The following is a 17,981-nucleotide window of genomic DNA, read 5'->3' on the forward strand; positions in this document are numbered from 1 at the left end:
TTGCGCTCTGGCGCACCTCTGTTTCCTGGTACCTGCATCGGGAAAGAGAAAGTAAGCGCCCGGCAGCATTTGAACACACGCACGCTCCACATGAACCATCCACACACAACCTTCCATCACGCACGGAAAAGGCAGGTAGAAGAACCAGTTAAGAGGGGAATTAACATTTATTTAAGACAAGCAAGGAAGGAGGAAAACAGCTAACCATAGTGAACAAGAACGTGGGGGAAAATGTCTTAAGTGGGAGAGCGGGAGAAAGGGAGTCTCCTTCTCCATAAACCACAGCTGGTCTGGGCTTATCCAGTGAAGTAACTGGGCTAGAAGGGCAAGTCAACACGCCCCTGCTGTGACAGCAGGAAGGAGAGCGCCGTGGTGCAAACCACAGTTGAGTCCAGTCTTCTCAGGGAGGGGGAATGGGGAGCGTATTACTAGTTTTGTATGCAACACATGTGTTCTTATGTAGGGAGGAGACCCGGAGCCCATGATCTGCAGCTACACAGTGTAAGACAGCTGAGGGTGCCAGAGAGTCCGGACGCTCCCGCAGGGCATCAGGTAAGCATTTTTTTAAAATTTGTTTTTGGTTAAAAAAAACCTTTACAAAATTTTGGATTGTATTTCTCACATATTAAACATATTACATACAAGTCATAAAACACATTTAGAACTAATGTAAAATGTACAATTTTGTCATATCATTTCATTATCCATTTACAAGACGTATATTCATACAATGAATGTTTATAGTATATTCTATTTGGTATGTATTACATCAAAATTTTAAAAGCTTAAAGTCATACATCTTTATCAATTTATTTTTTCTTTGGTTTCAAATCCCATGAGTTCCATTTCTATGATTTTTAAGAAATTGCCCAATGCTAAAATTAATGGGTAATGTAACCCGTTCATAAGTCTTTCCCATAGAGATGTGGTGCAGTCTGTAAACTCAATATTAACAAATTTAGCCAGATAAAACCTACGTTGATTTTTAAAATAACCGCACTCCCAATACTAAATGTGTTAAGGTTTTCATAAGATTCCTTACATGCCGGAAATCTACATTGCATTGTTTGCATGTACAATGCTTTTCCTGCACAATGCTGACACCGTTCTTTTGTATGTAATTGATTTAATTTAAAACGTATGTACAGCCTCCTAATAATCGGACAAGGAAATTGATTAACGTAGGAATTACATGGAATTCTTTTCCGCAGAAATTTGGCATATTCGGAGTATGTAGAATAGCATTTAATTTGCTCGATTGTTTGAATCCAGTCCTACTCAAATAGTTTTTTCTTAACTAAGGCAGGACGAAGACACAATTCATCCGAAGTGACTTTTAGTCTGTCTAATATCACAGTCATTCGAGTTTGAAAGCTCTTAACCGTGGCTACTGAATTAGTTTCCATCGCATATTGCAAATCTTGATATACGCAATTTCTGGGCGGGTTTAATATTTTCGCATAATTTAATAATAGACTCCATGTCACCCTGCATGATAAAGAAATGAAGCTTAGCTCGTATCTAATCATGCAGTTTGGGATAGACATTGCGAAATTTAATACATCTTTAAGTATTCGTCCTTGTATAATATCTAGATACTCTGATAGATCATAAGGACATACATCAAGACTGTAAATCAAGACCGGTTGAACCTTCATTATTAAGAAATCGCGCATAGGGTTTAAGGAGAATTGACAATATCTTTTGTAGATGATCTTCATTTGGCTTTTTAGTGAACATACTTTATTGTTCAATCTTTCTTTCCAGATCTTAAACGAAGAATTACTGCTTAATTGGTAGCCAAGATAGCAAAATTCAGATTGTATTTGTATTGCAAGGTTACCCATTTGCCACCTAAATGATTTTAATTTCCTGCCAGCATGTAATATCAAAATATTTGTTTTATTAACATTTGGTACAAGATTTAGGTCCAGGGCATATTTCTCAAAAGCAAGTAATTTCGCTTGAGGGCCAGTTGCAGTAGTGTCCATTATAAGTAGATCGGCAAATGCCAACCAATTAAATCTTATTGCTCCTAACCTAACAGGATACATCCCCCGCTCCTTCCAAATCCTGTCTAAATCGCAGATGTAAAGATTAAAAAGCATAGCTGCCAAATTACAGCCTTGTTTTAAACCGATCTGAGTTCGAATGAGTGGAAAACCTAGTTGTAGTAGTTTAGATCATAATATATTCCTTATGACACAGTCAAATGCACAAGATAGATCAATGCTTGCTATATAGATCGGATGTACCCCTTTCTTTTTTGTGCTATTAATAATATGGGACATCATTGTAGCATTCAACATAGTGCCCATTGACTTCCTAAAGCCTATCTGTGATTTCCCTAGAATATCATTAGTGGTAATTAACTTTTCCAAGTCATACAAAAGAAGGCTTGCAAAAATCTTTGCACATGTATTAATAAGCGATATTGGTCTATAATTTTGTGGTTCAAAAGCATTTCCTTTCTTATATATTGGTACAATTATTGACGTGCCCCATTGCTCTGGTATATTACCAGTTTTGTGTATCACATCAAATTTAATTTTCAATATCGCTGCCCATACAATCGGATCAGCTTTGTACATACACGAAGGTATACCATCAGGACAGGGGGCATTTGATTGAGATAGTTTATCAATTGCCCATCTGATGTCTGTTTCGGACCATTTCATAAGGGAATTTAGTACTGGTACTTTAGATTTAAATCTCAGTGACATAGCAAATTTCTCTGATATATAAGCGACCCATATATTAGCTGGAATTATATTCACATTGGTCACAACCTTAGAGTAAATGGGATTACGCATAAACGTCCAAATATACCTAGAATCAGGTTTACATAATTTACGTACAATTCAGGTAAGCATTACAGGTTAGTTGGGTGAGGACAGGAAGTGGTGAATGATGTCAGAGAAACCAGAGGAGGTGAGGGCGAAGGGAGTGCAGAGGCTATTCGAGAGAAGGGTCTGTGGAGTGTTTTTGTGTGAGAGTGTGCGGAGTAGAAGTAGAGTAGGAGTGGTGGAGTGGTGAAGGTAGTAGTAGTTGGGAATAGAGAAAGCTGGTAGCGGGAATAGCGGAGTAGAGAGTGAGGAATAAGCAGTAGAGCAGAAGTTGATGGTAGAGTGTGTAGTGAGCGTTAGTGAGTAAAAGCATCAGTAGATTGATAATAGTAGTAGACGGAAGCAAAGATATTAAAGTGATGGTGTTAATAAAGGAGTATAAAAATGAACATCTGACAGAGAACGGAGACACAAGGGGCCCGAAAGGATCTCATAGAACCTGCCCCCCAAGGGCGTCTCAAACGGAAATGCTGCCACAAAGGCGCAAGATAAGCAAAGCAGGACGGAAATACTTTAAGCCAGGCTCCCCGTTGCAGTCCAAACCGCCCTGACCTAACACAGAGTACCAAACAAGACTCCCAAAACACTTAAAAGCAATAAGAGACAATTAAACCGGAAGCCCGTCCAAGATCCCCCTGTTTGGGGAAAATCTCAAGTGGCCCTCAGTTCTAGGAGGGGCGTCCCTAAATAACATTCCACGGTTGGGGTACAGATCCGTGGACATGTTCAGTTACCAAGGTTTACGGTTAAGAAGGGAGGGGAGGAGGGGGGACACAGAGGATACTAGGGTTAAAAAAGAATAATAATATGGGTACGCAATGGAAGGAAAAGGAAGGGCGAATAGAGGGTGAAATCGGGGAGAAAAACCTGCTACAGCAACGGTAGAACCCGATAGACAAATGATAGCTAAAATATTCTAAGGGTGGGAACTCTTAATGTCAAGGGTCTCAACTCACCAACTAAATGGTCACTAGTAGTCCGCAAATTTGAGAGGGCATCTCTAGACGTCCTCTTCATCCAGGAAACCAGAGTGAAATCAGGAGAAGAGAGGTCCCTAAAGGCCAAGTGTTCTGGGCCTCTACTGCCGAGAAAAAAGCAGGGGTGGGGCTAATACTTAACCAGCAAATCCGACTGTCAGATCTCAGGATTCAATCGCTGATGGACGGCAGGCTCCTAGTGGTACAGGGGACCTGGGAAGGGACATGGATCCCCCTAGCGGGCGTTTACTCTCCAAATCGGGGACAAGGGGCATTCATAGAGTTGGCCCTTTCAACCATTATGGGAATCATCAGAGGATTAACCATAATAGGAGGGGATTTTAATACATGGGCAGACCCCCAACTTGATAGAAGGGCCACAAAACCTGACCATGGGGGACTGATTATTGGGGGGGGGGGGTATTTTTAAGAAAAGATTGCAAGTCAGGGCCTTAATAGATGTCTGAAGATCACTACACCCAGAGGGGAATGGGTACAATTTCAAGTACAATGTGCATGACACATTCACAAGAATGGACTACCTACTAGTGTTCCTGGAACACAGCGTGCTACTTGCAGACAGTGTAATCCGGTCAGTGGGATGGTCGGACCATGACATGGTAACCATGAACATAGAAACAGAGGGTATAGGGGAACGCAAACCCAGATGGTGTTTCAATGACCATCTATGGAGGGATAAAATCTTTACGGGGGAACTCAAGGCAGCCATCGAGGAATAAACGACAACGGGGAGGAGGGAGACGTCACACTATGTGAGGCAGGTAAGGCCACACGGAAAGGGATCATATTGAGAGAGGGATCCAGGAAGAAACGGGAGAGACGACTGCAAGAGGAGAAACTGGGTAAAGAAATAAAGACCCTAGAAAATGCCATACACGCGGGTGGGAACCTACCGGGAGGAGCACTTAACAACTCTCAAGCAGAAAAGAGCAAACCTAAAGGTGCTAGGGATAGGGGATATAATACGCAAGTTGAAGTTTATAAAGCAAACATTTTACAAAAAAGGAGACAAAGCAGACAAGCTCCTAGCGGCCATACTAAAATCCCAAAGAGCTGAGCGATGGATGGACCGAATTGGGGAGGAGGAGGGAGGCTGGGAGACATCCCCACTAGGCATAGCCAACCTTTTTGCAGAGTACTATGGAGGTCTATACAAAACAGAAAACCCTGAGAACACGATAGAGATGCAGAAATACTTAGCAAAGACAGGGATGACGCAGTTAGTCCACTCGGAACGGGCAGCTCTAGAATTCCCCAATTACACCAGAAGAAGTGAAGGCAGGCAATAGCTAGACTCCCCCCTCGACCCCCCCGGGAGGAACGCTAGGGGAAGACGGCTATGTAGACGTACTCGCCCCCTACATGGCTAAACTATTTAATCATATGGGAGACACTGTAGAAGCCCCACCCTCATTCACAAAAGCCCATATAATAGTGATCCCTAAAGCGGAAAGGGACCACGCGAGTTGTAAATCAGACCGCCCAATATCATTGCTAAACACAGATGCCAAATTGTATACCAGAGCGCTGGCAACTCGAATGGAAGGGATCATACCCCGCCTGGTCCGCCCAGACCAGGTGAGCTTCATAAAAAGGGAGGCATGGTGCAGTAGCCATGCGCAAGACCATAGACCTAATGGAGCACTCAAGGGGGAGAAAGGGAGGGACAGGCACTCCTTAGCCTAGATTCAGAAAAGGTATTCGACCGGGTAGAGTGGGAGTTCCTTTGGGCCACATTGGCGAGAATGGGATTCGGAAACTGATTCATGGAAGGGGTTAAAGAACTATATAAATCCCCCGTAGTCCGTTGACGCAAGCTATCAAGGGAATTCAACCTGACGAGAGGCACAAGGCAGGGATGCTCCCTCTTGCCTCTCTTGTATACACTGTCCATAGAACCCCTGGGGAACGAGATAAGAAAAGACTGAACCATCGAAGGAATCAAAGTGGGAGACATTGAATACAAGCTGGCAATGTTTGCAGATGACTTACTTGTCTATGTGGAAAACCCGGCTGCCGCCATACCCAGGATTCTACAAACAATAAAGGAATATGGAAACTGGGCAGGACTGAAGGTCAACAAAGACAAATCAATTCCATTTCTGTACAATGACCCACCGAACGACTCAAGAGAGCCCCGATCCATCCAAGGAATCCAGGTCTCCCCCCCCAAACGCTCAAATATTTGCGCATAAATATAACAAAATCATCAGGGGACCCGAATGAAGCCAACCTCCCACCCCTCATGACACAGTTGAAGGGGGAACTTGAAAAATTGACCAAAATGGACCAAACTGACTATCTCCTAGTTGGGGCACCTTAACGCAATAAAGATGGCAATTCTACCCAGGTTCCTCTACCAATACCAAATGCTCCCAGTAGAAAACCTGACGACCCACTTCGCCAACATCAAGGCCAAAATTATCAAATTCTTATGGCAGGGGAGGAAACAGTGGATCACCTACAACACCTTGATCCAAGACAAGGAGGATGGGTGAGTGGGCCTTCCAGACTGCTACACCTACTATCGAGCAGCCCAATACAGGGCACTGATCCCACACCTCAGACCGGACAAAGACAAACAATGCGTCGAAATAGAAAACTATGTAATTCAACCGGTGACCCTTTGGGAATGGCTCTGGGCTCCAAAATCAACATTCCCAACCAAAGTCATCAATCACAGACCACTGGGTCCGCTCCTAAGATTATGGTGGAATAAGAGCGAAATGAGCTAAGGTCAAACCATGTGGCCCTCTCCCATGAGGGCTCCACCCATCAGAAATATAATCCAAGAACCACTGAGATTCCAGAAATGGTACAAAGCGGGCCTGGAAAGGGTAAGGCAACTAGTCAAAAAAGACAGAGTACATCTCGATTCAGGCACTAGAAGAAGGGCTACAAATAAAACCATTAAACCCATTCCAATTCCTCCAACTGAAGGGAGCTCTGACCGCTCCGAAATGGAAGGACCAATTAAAAAGAGACCTAACGCCACTCAAACACACTGGACCTCATCACGAGTTAGGCAGTTTCCTGGCTTATTTTCCGTCGAGCGCTATTTGCGCTAACGCCATGCTGTCTGGCAGATACAACGCCAGATCATGAGTCGGCATGCACGCGCACACGGCCATGAACCCGTAAATCCAGCGCACATTGCACTACTGCCGGCCATGGCGCTATTAGCGCCGCAGGAAAAGCGTCGCCGCCAGAAAGGAAAAATAAAGCAGTGGCCATCTTGGATATCACAATCCTCCGAAAATCACAGCCCCTGTAAGCCATCCACTCCTAAATAAAAACATGGAAAATGTCACAGGAACGTACCAGGGGCAAGTCAGCCTTGGACAGGGTGCGAAAACCCAAGTTCACGGACCAGGAGCTTGCCATATTTGTTGAGGAGGTTCTAGGACATCAAGAGCTGTATGGCCCCCAGCAGCGCAAGACAAGCGCACAGCGGCGATCACCGATCTGGAGACAAGTGAGTCAGAAGGTGTCAGCGGTGCCGTGTGCCCAGGGATGGGGAGGAATGCCGCAAGTGGGTGAATGACTTGCAGGTCCGTGTCCGTGGTCTCCTGGCCCAGCACAGGAGCGAGAGCATGGGGACTGGAGGAGGGGCAGCACCACCACCACCACCCGAGTTGACACCTTGGGAGGAGCAGATGACCACCCTGATAGACATGGGCACAATCGAGGGAATCGGTGGAGCGGAGGCAGGCACCGGTACCTAGGAGGCTGCAGGTGAGTACACCCCCACTGAAAATCGCATAATACTGTTAGGCCCACCCCTCCAATCCCAGTATGTGTTTGCAATGTGTGTGATGCACCGCAGCCACCCATTAGTGCCCCCTCGTACCACCATACCCTTGCACCCCCTTGTACCATACATACCTCAAATGTATTGACCAATGCCCCAAGGGAAAGGCGTCCATGGGTATGGCACAGCAACGTGATGTGTGGGTGCGTATCAAATCCCCCCCACCTCCACGCACAGCAACATGGGAGCTGTGCATTCACAACAGACATCTGAAGATGTCACACCAACATGTCCAAGCAGTGTCCCTCGGCTGTAGCACGTTCCACCAATGACAACATGGGGACTGACTAATATGCAATGACCTAGCTTGATAGAAACTGTGCCCCAAGCCACTGTAAGGCTTGAAATGCATGATACAAATGTAAGCTGCCCTCAACTCATCCAACACCCTATGTACCGCACAGGCATACAGCGATCCTCGCAGGACAATGATGATGGGGAAAGCAGCATCCACATCCAGCCGCATGTCCCGACGCACATCAACCAGCACCACTACCACGCAAACGGACAGGCATGAGAAGGCAAGACGCAGGACACATCCCACATCCCACATCACCCCACCGGAGCCCACTCAGACCGGCGCAACGTCCACAAGGCCGCAAGGAGTCAGCGCCTCGATCGCCGGGAATCACCACGGGCATTCAGGATATGGTGGGAGCCACAAGTGGGTCTAACTCGGATGAGGGCCACACATCTCCTGTTGTACGACACACTGCACTGGTGTCCTTACCCAGCCACTTTGCCACTCATGAGCTGGGCACACCAAAAGGGAGCCCGGAGCACGTGCCAGTGGAAGCAGACACTCCCCATGTACCTGTGCGTGTACTCCATGCCCGCACACCGATGCCTGATGTGGACAGTCTTATGGTTCCCCTGAAGGCAGCACCTCCAACTGCAGCAGCCCCATCATAGATGCCGCCATGTCCCCCAACAGCTCCCCTGCCACCCCGCGTAGACCTGTCAGTCAATCAACAGCACACCTGACAGGCACATCTCCACAGTACCGGCTGTAATGGGTGAGTTGGTTGTGATGGAGGCTCGACAGCTGAGAATTGAGGCCATGTCTGTTTCGCACAATCGCCACATCAAGGCAATAAGCTGTGCCATACGCAATGCTGGCAAGACCATGGCACGTGATAATGTGTGCACCCGTAGAGTGGTGGAGTGCTGTACAGCGGCCCTAACAGGATTTGGACAAAGAGTACGCGAGCTGTGCGAGGGCAAATCGGCACATGCTGAGCAGATGCGGGAGGCAACAATCTGCTCGGCCAGCAGCTGCAGTTTTCAGGAGCTATTCCATCTATCTCTACAACACGCACAGAGGGATCCCTGGAGGCTTCACCCAGGCACTGTTCCTTGCGCAGTCTCCCACGCCGCTCACCAGAGGGACCCGGACGAGGGAAGCGCCCACGACCATCCTAGATGGCCATAGCACAGTTGTGCAGAGCCCTGGGCACATGGACCCACTGTTTTTTGGGGAGTTCACAGGGGGCGAGGGGGGATTGTGTGCTAGGGAGTTCTCAGGGGGTGAAGGGGGATTGTGTACTGGGGAGTTAATAAGGGGGAGGGGGGATTGTGTGCTGGGGAGTTCACAGGAGGGAGGGGATATTGTGTGCTGCGGAGTTCACAGGTGGGAGGGAGGATTGTGTGCTGGGGACGTCACAGGGTGGAGGGAGGTTTGTGTCCTGGTGAGTTCACAGGGGGTGGGGGGGATTGTTCAACTGATAATAAATCCTGTTATTTATGCATACAAAGCATGGACATTCATGATTGTGTTAAAGTGCTCTTTATTTTACAAGTGATATGTGTTGCATGTACCCATCCACCAGATCAAAAATTATTGTCAATCGGGGCCTGTCTGGCCAACCTCCCCTCCCTCACCCCATCCCTGTGTGCTTGTGCGCAGGCTTAGGGCACATTTTCATCATCACACCCATCCCCAGGTGGCTGGCCATCAGTGTCGGTGGGAGGGGGGGGGGCAGTGGCACATGCCTGCGACGGCAAATGTTGTGCAGCATGGCACAGGCAAGTACGATTTTGCCAACTTTCTCTGGTGCATACATCAATGCCCCCCCTATACGGTCTAGGCACTGGAAGCGTGCCTTCAGCAATCCAAATGCCATTTCCACACAGATGCGTGTACGCCCATGGGCAATGTTGTATACCAGCTCAGCTGGAGTGTGTGGATTACGCACAGGGGTCATGAGCCATGTGTACTACGGGTATCCTGAATCATATTAGGCCAAGGCACAGACATCAGTGACATTGGCAGCATAATCAAGTATGTGTTGAAAAGGTCCATGCTATCTCAGTGCAATGTTGTCATACATCCTTCGCCTTCCGGGACATGCATGGGCTGAGGTTTACATGCAGCATTAACATATTAATGTTTGTGTGTCACACTCCTGTAGTAAACGTACGCTACTTTTTCATATACCTACTTTCATTGTGGCGTGTGCTGTGCAAGGTGCAGTATTCAATCAATGGAGTAGTTACTGCATGCACCACCCATGTGTCTAAATGTCACAGTACTCTGCCCCTTATTTCTGGATGCGGGTACCCTTATATCTGCATGTTCAGGCGACATGTTATTAGGCCAAGTGTTGTGGCATTCTCTATGGCTGGTGTTGCGTTTGCTACTTGGCACAATAATGTACATTTGGCCAGTCATGTGATTGGCCAATCAGAAGTCACTGTCTCAGGGATGGTCATTGTCGTGACTCCAACTACTCGTGTATGGTGGTTTTGTGGATGTGCCTACATTAGGACTCTATTGGCATGACTGTCTGGTGGCCAGGGTGGGATATCTCTTTTGTGTCAGGGTGAGGAGCCGCACTGCAACACACACAATGCTTTGTGGTAGTTGGGCTTCCATATGTGACTGTGCTTTCACAAGTGTGTGCCATTCAGACTTGGTGTGTTCTGCTGTGTGGAACGTGTGCAAGGGTTCTCGTGCGAGGCACATGCATGGAAATGGTGTTGTGCTAGTGCTGCCTGTGTCTTCTGCTAGCATGCAGGGATTCATGTGTGTATGACCCCCCCAACAGATGTAAATTGGCATGCATTTCAGACTAGATTTGTACTCCCCCAACATCCATGTGTTTTGGCCTCTGTGCCTGTCCATGTAGACTGGCAGGGTACTGTTGCGCAGGACCATGGGTCATCTGCACGTTCATGGAATGGTAATTCGTACGATTCCTGTAGGCTGCCTCATGTTCCCAGGGTGCTACTAGTGCTACATGTGTGCAGTCTAGGGCTGCTATGACCTTCTGGACTTGGGCAATGGCATGGAACGGTGCTTTGAGCTGGTTGACCTGTGTGGCTCGCAATGCAATGTGCTCATTGACATGGAGCAGCAGTGCATCCAGCACCTGTCCCAGCACGGCACCGAAGATGGACTGGGCCATACCATGCATCATGGCAACAGTGTGTTGGAACCTGCCAGTCCCGAGGTACTGTAGAACGGACACAAGCTTCACAAGTGGGGGAACAGCAGTGCTGATGGCTATACGGCTGCCTTTGTGTAACGCTCACCTGGTATCCACGGGGACGTCACTCAGCCTGTTCTGACCTCTTACGGCCTCGAACCCTTCCCTGGAGGCTATTCGACTGGAGACTGGGCCTGAAACACAGGATTGGTAGAGTTTAACTCCCTATTGTCCCTGGGGTCCAACCCTTCCCTTTGATCCACAGCTCACCTTGTTTTCTTGGATAGTGTGCTCTCCGTCCTGCTTTCAGCGCAGGGGCGCGTTGTTTGATACGGGCTCGTTGCTGCCTAGTTACTTCACTGGCAAGAGTCCAACAGGTAAGTGTAATGAGTCTTTTGAACAGTTCTCTAACTTTGTTCCTTTCCTTCCTTAGATGATGGCCGGTGTCCAGGGATGGCGGCCTGCTGCTGAGATGAGCAGCGCTGAAGGTGAGAGCGCGCAATGCGCAATGCACCCCTTTCGTATTTGCATTGAACTGAGTTATTTTTCTGTCTTTTTTAGGTGCCGCAACGTTTTCAACGTGGATGCCGGTTATGAAGAACAAATGCGGTGGGTAAGCGCGGTATGCGGTGCCTCTAGATGTTTCCACGCTAACCTGGAGTGTCTTTTCCCTCTTGCAGATGGATGAGAAGTTCCGGGGACAGAGTTCCCCCAGAGCGGCTTGGATTCAGGTAAGCGTTTGAAGCTCGTACAGTATTTAAAAAAAAGCGAAGATTTGCAGAATGCTTACTAATGCCTTTTTTCTGTTCTTTTCCCTTTTCCTTAGGAAGCGACGTGCCGGGATGGGAATGACACCGCCGAAGATGCCCGCAGAACAGAAGGAGCGATGAATGATGGGCAGAAGCGCTGCGAGGTAAGGCTGTTCCTAACGGTGTTCTTGTTCTTGCAGGAGCTGAGCGCAGAAGATAGATGCAGGCCTACTGGAGACCGATCCGAACACGGTGAGTGTCACGCTGCAGGTGCAGAAAACGCAAAGCATGTTTCTCAGCCTGGGTGTGGCTTAAATAGTCTCTGGGTATCCAAGATGTCTCTGAGCTGAACCACACCCAAAAGACTAGACCGCACACGCAGTTCTGGGAACCGAAATATGTGGGGGCATCCATCTTGTCCCCATCAATGCACTACAAGTCCAATCCCCAATGTTATCCTATGGGAGTGAGTGAGTGAGTGAGGCTGGTGCCTCAAGCGCCAAGTCTGACTCCAAGTGGGTCTTTGGAGGGATGGAGAGGCCTTTGAGGGCCATGTAGGTGATCGTGGCCTGGCTCCAGCCTGACATCTTGGAGGGCTGGGGACATGAGGGGCAGGAATCATGACAGCCTGGATTGTGTCCAGCAACTGGGTGATGGTAGCCCTGTCCAGCCTGTACTCACTCACTCACCAGCTGCCCATCAGTCAGGGCCCAGGGTGTTGGCCTGACCCTGGGATGGCTGGCCACCTTGCTGGTGCTGGTCTCCTCCTGCTTCTCCTCCACATCCCCACCACCCCCTGTGCCCCCAGGGCCCTGGTCTGGTTGGCAGGCCTCTGTAGCTCCAGGCGCAGCAAGTACATGTCCGCATCAAGGCTCTCGGCTCCAAATGGCAACATGGTGTTGGGAAGGGTGTGTTGTGGATGGGTGGGTCTTTTGTAGTCCTCTAGTGTGCATTGTTTTTACCTGGGCTCATATTGCTGTCAAATGTGTTCTTTTACCTCCAGTATTTGGCCAGGGGTATTTTTGGCGGCTTTACAGCCGGTTTTCTGGCGCTAACAGCGCCAACGCCAGACTTGTGATGGCTCTGTAATGGCATGTTTGGATGCCGGCGCTATTGCAGTTGGCGCTATTACAGCCAGCTGTACTACTGCCAGCTGTAATGGCGCTGGCGGGATTTACAGTCTTGATCCGGCGGAGTGGTATTGGCAGCGCTAATACAGTTTCTGCCGGATTTAAAGGTTATCGCCCAACTCGTGATGAGGCCCACTAAGTGAAGCGACATCCACAAAAGGCATCATCTCTAGACTAAACAAAAACCTCCTGAACGCCCATCCCAACAAAAATAGAGCACTCCGTAGAAGGTGGTAAAATGACTGGGGCCAACAACTGAGCGACGAACAATGAAGTCGAATGTGCATGGGCGCCCACAAAACCGCCATAGCGGCACAATATAAAGTGCATGGCCTGAAACTCCTCCGCAGGTGGCAATTCGGACCTAAACGGTTATCCAAGACCAACCAGCCCACAATGCTGGAGGGGATGCGGCGAACAAGCGGATTACTGGTACATGTGGTGGGCCTGCCCCAAGTTGCAGGAATTCTGGAAGGAAGTGCTGGGATGGATTAAGCAACTAGATGGAATTGAGCGAAACCACAACCCCTAGCTAGTGCTGTTTGCCCTTGAGGAGCAAGGAGGTCACTGGACAAAGCTGGCACACATGCCGCACTTCCCGTTACTAGCAGCCAGGGCTTGCATCGCAATAAAATGGAAATCGCAAGCCCTTCCCTCACAAATCGCTTGAATCCAGAAAGTCAAAGAACTGTATGAGATGGAGAACATCACAGGAGCGCTCCATGATCTCACCCCGAGTAGTGAAATGGAATGGCTGCCCTTCCTTAATATGTATAAATAACCCCATGCTACACTGCCCAAAAACAGGTTAAAAACTCATGCACGACGAACAAACTTCTAAACCATCTAGTCTCCGGAGGGGAGGGGGGATGGAAGGGACAAGGGATGTTTATATTAAAAAGACGAAGAAATTTAATCGGCGAAGCAAAGCTGACAAGTACAATGAATGTTGTTTCTTTATATACAAAATGATTGATAAAATAAGAATGCATTTTCTGAACACTTTTATGGTACAATTAACTTGCACTTGATTTTCAATAGCTTCTGTTTTTATTAGTTCTCTTTTAAAAGTTTTTTTAAGGTACAGGGTACATATCTATATATGTGGGGGAGTGCATAGTGCACATAGCTGTTACGCTCACCTGGTCTCTGCGGAGGCGTTGGGGCACGGTTGCAGCCCTCCCGTGGGTGAGATCGCTCGGGTCCGACTTCACCCTCTGCGCTTATGTGGTGACCGGTGGTAATAGGTTATGCTGCTCGGGACTGCTCCTGAGTGGAGAATAGGGTGCATGAGTATGCCAACTTGGGCGCCTGATCCCATTCCAGACCCCTTCTCCCAAACCGTGGTACCCGCCGGATGCGCTGTCCCTGGAAAGCTCACCTGTTGATTAGTTTTGGTGAGCACTCCGTCCTGCTGCTTCTGGCAGGGGCGCTTGTATGATCTGGACAGAGTTCCTTCACTGGTCCCTTTCACGTGGTAGTCCAGTCCTGCTGTGACTAAGCCACTATACTTCAGGTAAGTGTTCCTGTTTGCCTTTGTCTTTCCTTGTCTGTTTTTGTTGTATTGTCAAGTTCATTGTCTTCTATTGCTGTCGTTCCACTTTTGATGTTTGCTCTTTTGCTTTCTTCCCTTGCAGGTGATGTTGCCGGCCCGGCGGAAGCTGCGGAGCTCAAGGCGACAGCCGGAGAGAATGAGGAACAAAGCTGCAGCGGTACAGTGGCTGGTAAATTGTTAACTAGGGGGCGCGTGGGGTTCAAATGCGGCGCTGCCCTAGGACGGATGTTCTAACCTTGTCTTTCTTCTTCTTCACAGGTTCCGAGTTCGTGGATGCGAAGTGCGGTGCTGTGGCATCAGGTTCACGATCACTGGATGTCAGGAGATGAATCTGCAGATGAAGCAATAAAGCACCGGTTTCTTGGAGGTGAGTATGCGGGAGAACGCCTGGTTTCAAAGGTAAGTAAACTGGTCCAAGCAGCGGTGAGCATCACGTTGCACGCGAGTGCACAGTAATGCGAAGCACCGGCCTTAAGGCTGGAGCAGCTTATAAGCTTATATAGCTGAGCCTCTGAAGCCAAGCCCACCAGGTTCAGCCTGCCTGCCATACCCTGCCACACCCGATGAGTCAGCACATGAAGACCAGGCCTAGGGAGCCACACCCGATGAGTCAGCACATGAGGATGTTCTCTGGAATAAAGGCTTTCAGCTCCTAGAAAGTTCTTGTAAAATGAAAGTACTCCTGCACTGAAATAAAGTAAAAGTACTCCTGCACTGAAATAAAGTGTGCCTGCTCACATCTCTATGTGAGCCTGGCGTCAAAGGCACCAGGACTGAGTCCAGCCAGGGCCCCTGTGTTTATAGGTCCCAAAGGGACATAAGTGAGTTAAGTGACCCATTGCCCCCATCACTAGATGGTGTGTTTTTTGTGTTCTGGGGCCTGTGGCCATGACAGCAGTCCCCCTCAAGGCCCCTCTCATGGGTGGTTTCCCCCCTGGCCCTGGTTTAGTGGGGTTATTGCGGTGGAACTCCCTGATTAATCGTGGAGTGTAGACCTGCTCACTGGGTTCCCAGGTCCGATCTTGGGGTCCATAACCTTTCCAGTCTATATGGTAGTATAACTTGGATTGGACCATATTAGAGTCTAGGATCCTTTTAACTTCGTATTCTGGTTCTCCTTCAACTATTTCGGGATCCTGTGGAGTATCGATCCACGTACCTGGTCTCAATGGTTTTAGGAGGGAGACATGAAACACTGAGTGGATACGCAAGTGGGCCGGTAATTCTAATTTCATGGCCGCAGGGTTGATCACAGCCTTGATAGTGTAGGGTCCCAGAAATCTGGGACGGAACGCCCGTGGTCGTTTCAGGGGGATGTTTTTGGATGCTAACCAAACCTTGGATCCGACTTGGTAGTTGGGTGCTTCCCTTCGGTGTCGATCCGCAAACTGCTTCTGTTTCTCTTTGGCTCTGGCAAGATGCTCTGCTGCTTCCTTAAAAACCTGGGTGATGGTTTTGTGTAAGGTCATTACAGCGGGCATTTCTAATGATTTGAGTGGGTCGAAAATGGATGTCCGTGGATGTCGACTGTACACTATGTAGAATGGGCTTTGTCCCGTACTGGTGTGAATGGAGTTGTTATATGCGTATACTGCTAACCAAAGTATGTCCTTCCAGGTATCCTCGGTTTGTTGCAGCATATACATTATGTATTGCGCCAGGGTCTGGTTAGTCCGTTTGGTCTGGCCGTCGGTTTGGGGGTGTTGGCTTGTAGATAACCGGAGGTCGATTTTTGGCAATTTTACAACACCTTTTCCAGAATGCAGAGACAAACGGAGTTCCTCGGTCTGATATCAATATTGATGGGAACCCGTGTAGTCAGACGATCTGTTCCAAAAACACGGTAGCCAGAGTAGAAGCAGCTGGGAGACCTTTCAGGGGAATTAAGTGGGCCATTTTGGAAAACAGATCTACGACGACTAAGATGGTATTGTATCCGTTACAGGAGGGAAGGTCTGTAATAAAATCTATTGATAGCGTATGCTAAGGTGCTGGGGGTACTTCTAAAGGACGTAGCAGACCTGCAGGACTTTGTTTTTGGGACTTGTGTTGTACACAGGTGCCACAGGTTGCGATGAACTGGACAATGTGCTTTCGCCAAGTTGGCCACCAGTAATTTTTCTTTATTTTAGCTTGGGTTTTGGCTATTCCCGGATACCCTTCTACTAATGAATCGTGATAGTTTGCGATGATTTGATTCTGTAATTTCTTATCCGGGATGTACAATCGTCCTTGGTAGTATGGTAGGTTGTCCACTATCGTATACCGGTCTCCCTTCCCTAGCCATTCCTGTTGCGCTGGTGGACTCATGAAGTGTTGCAGGTCAGATTTTAAGTTGTCTAGAGTGGTGGTTGCAGCATTCTGGAATATAGAGAGAAAAAAGCCAATGATGACAAGATTGTATTTGTGAGTACATATAACCCATTGACAAATGAAATATTTAAGATTGTGAGACGCAACTGGCATGTGTTGGAAAAAGGTGAATGTCCATTATCTACACCTAAATGTGCATTCTGAAGAAGTAGGAATTTAAAAAGAACTAACGACCAGAAATTATGTTGATGTTAAACCGAGTGCACAATCTACATTAAAAGAAAGCTGGGGTCTCCCCAGAACCACGGGCCATAGTCCATGCGGCCACTGCAATTGTTGTGCACAGACTAGCAGAATGAAAGATATTGATTTAGGTTTGCACAAAAGATGGGAACACAGAGTCCTCACTAATTGTAACTCCACAATGGTAGTGTATGCCATCTGGTGCCCCTGTGATAGACTTTATATTGGCAAAACTGAAAGAAAAATTAAGGTCAGAATAGGAGAACACAAAGCGCTGTATAAGGAACAATACGGCCAATGCATCAATGGTGGGACATTTCACTAGCCTAGGACACAAACCGGAAGAACTCGGATGGACTGTGATTTTGAAAATTGGACAAAAACTCGGGATATAAGTGTGGACAAACGGACACTTGGCATACAAGAGCAGAAGATGATTTTTCTGACCGAAAGTTACCCCCTGGGACTTAATGAAAACATTGACTGGAACGTTTTTATTAACTAATACAAAATATTGTTATAATTTTTGTATTTCCTGACACAGTCCTAAGTATCGAACCACACTGCAGACAGCTAGATTTGCTTATCTGCTATTTGGATGCGACTCCAGTAAGATGTCCTATCTACGCTGCTCATCATTGATAGCGTAGGGTGATGAGCATAAGCACTTGCACTAACGATAGGGTGACGTGGCGCAACTATCGTATATGTTTAGTTCCCTATGCACTTGATAACCGGGTACATGGTTTATGTAACACACGTGAATAGCCACTACCTTATAACTATTCATGTAGTATTTGGTATCTTTAATGCGGTTTGATAGAGGCAGATACATACCTGAGTGATTCACGTTATATTACATTTCAACGCCACATACTTTGAAGCACGACCCGTTTTGATCTGTTTTA

At 47.7% G+C, this 17,981-nt stretch overlaps 1 protein-coding gene across 5 annotated transcripts in view; it reads left to right on the forward strand.

The window, feature by feature from the left end:
• Positions 1-17,981, forward strand: part of GK (glycerol kinase) — a 2,191,429-nt gene that overhangs the window by 39,618 nt on the left and 2,133,830 nt on the right. The window lies entirely within an intron of this gene.

The sequence above is a fragment of the Ambystoma mexicanum genome, chromosome 7p (assembly GCF_040938575.1).
Source record: "Ambystoma mexicanum isolate Mex_15411 chromosome 7p, UKY_AmexF1_1, whole genome shotgun sequence".
Taxonomy (NCBI): Eukaryota; Metazoa; Chordata; class Amphibia; order Caudata; family Ambystomatidae; genus Ambystoma; species Ambystoma mexicanum.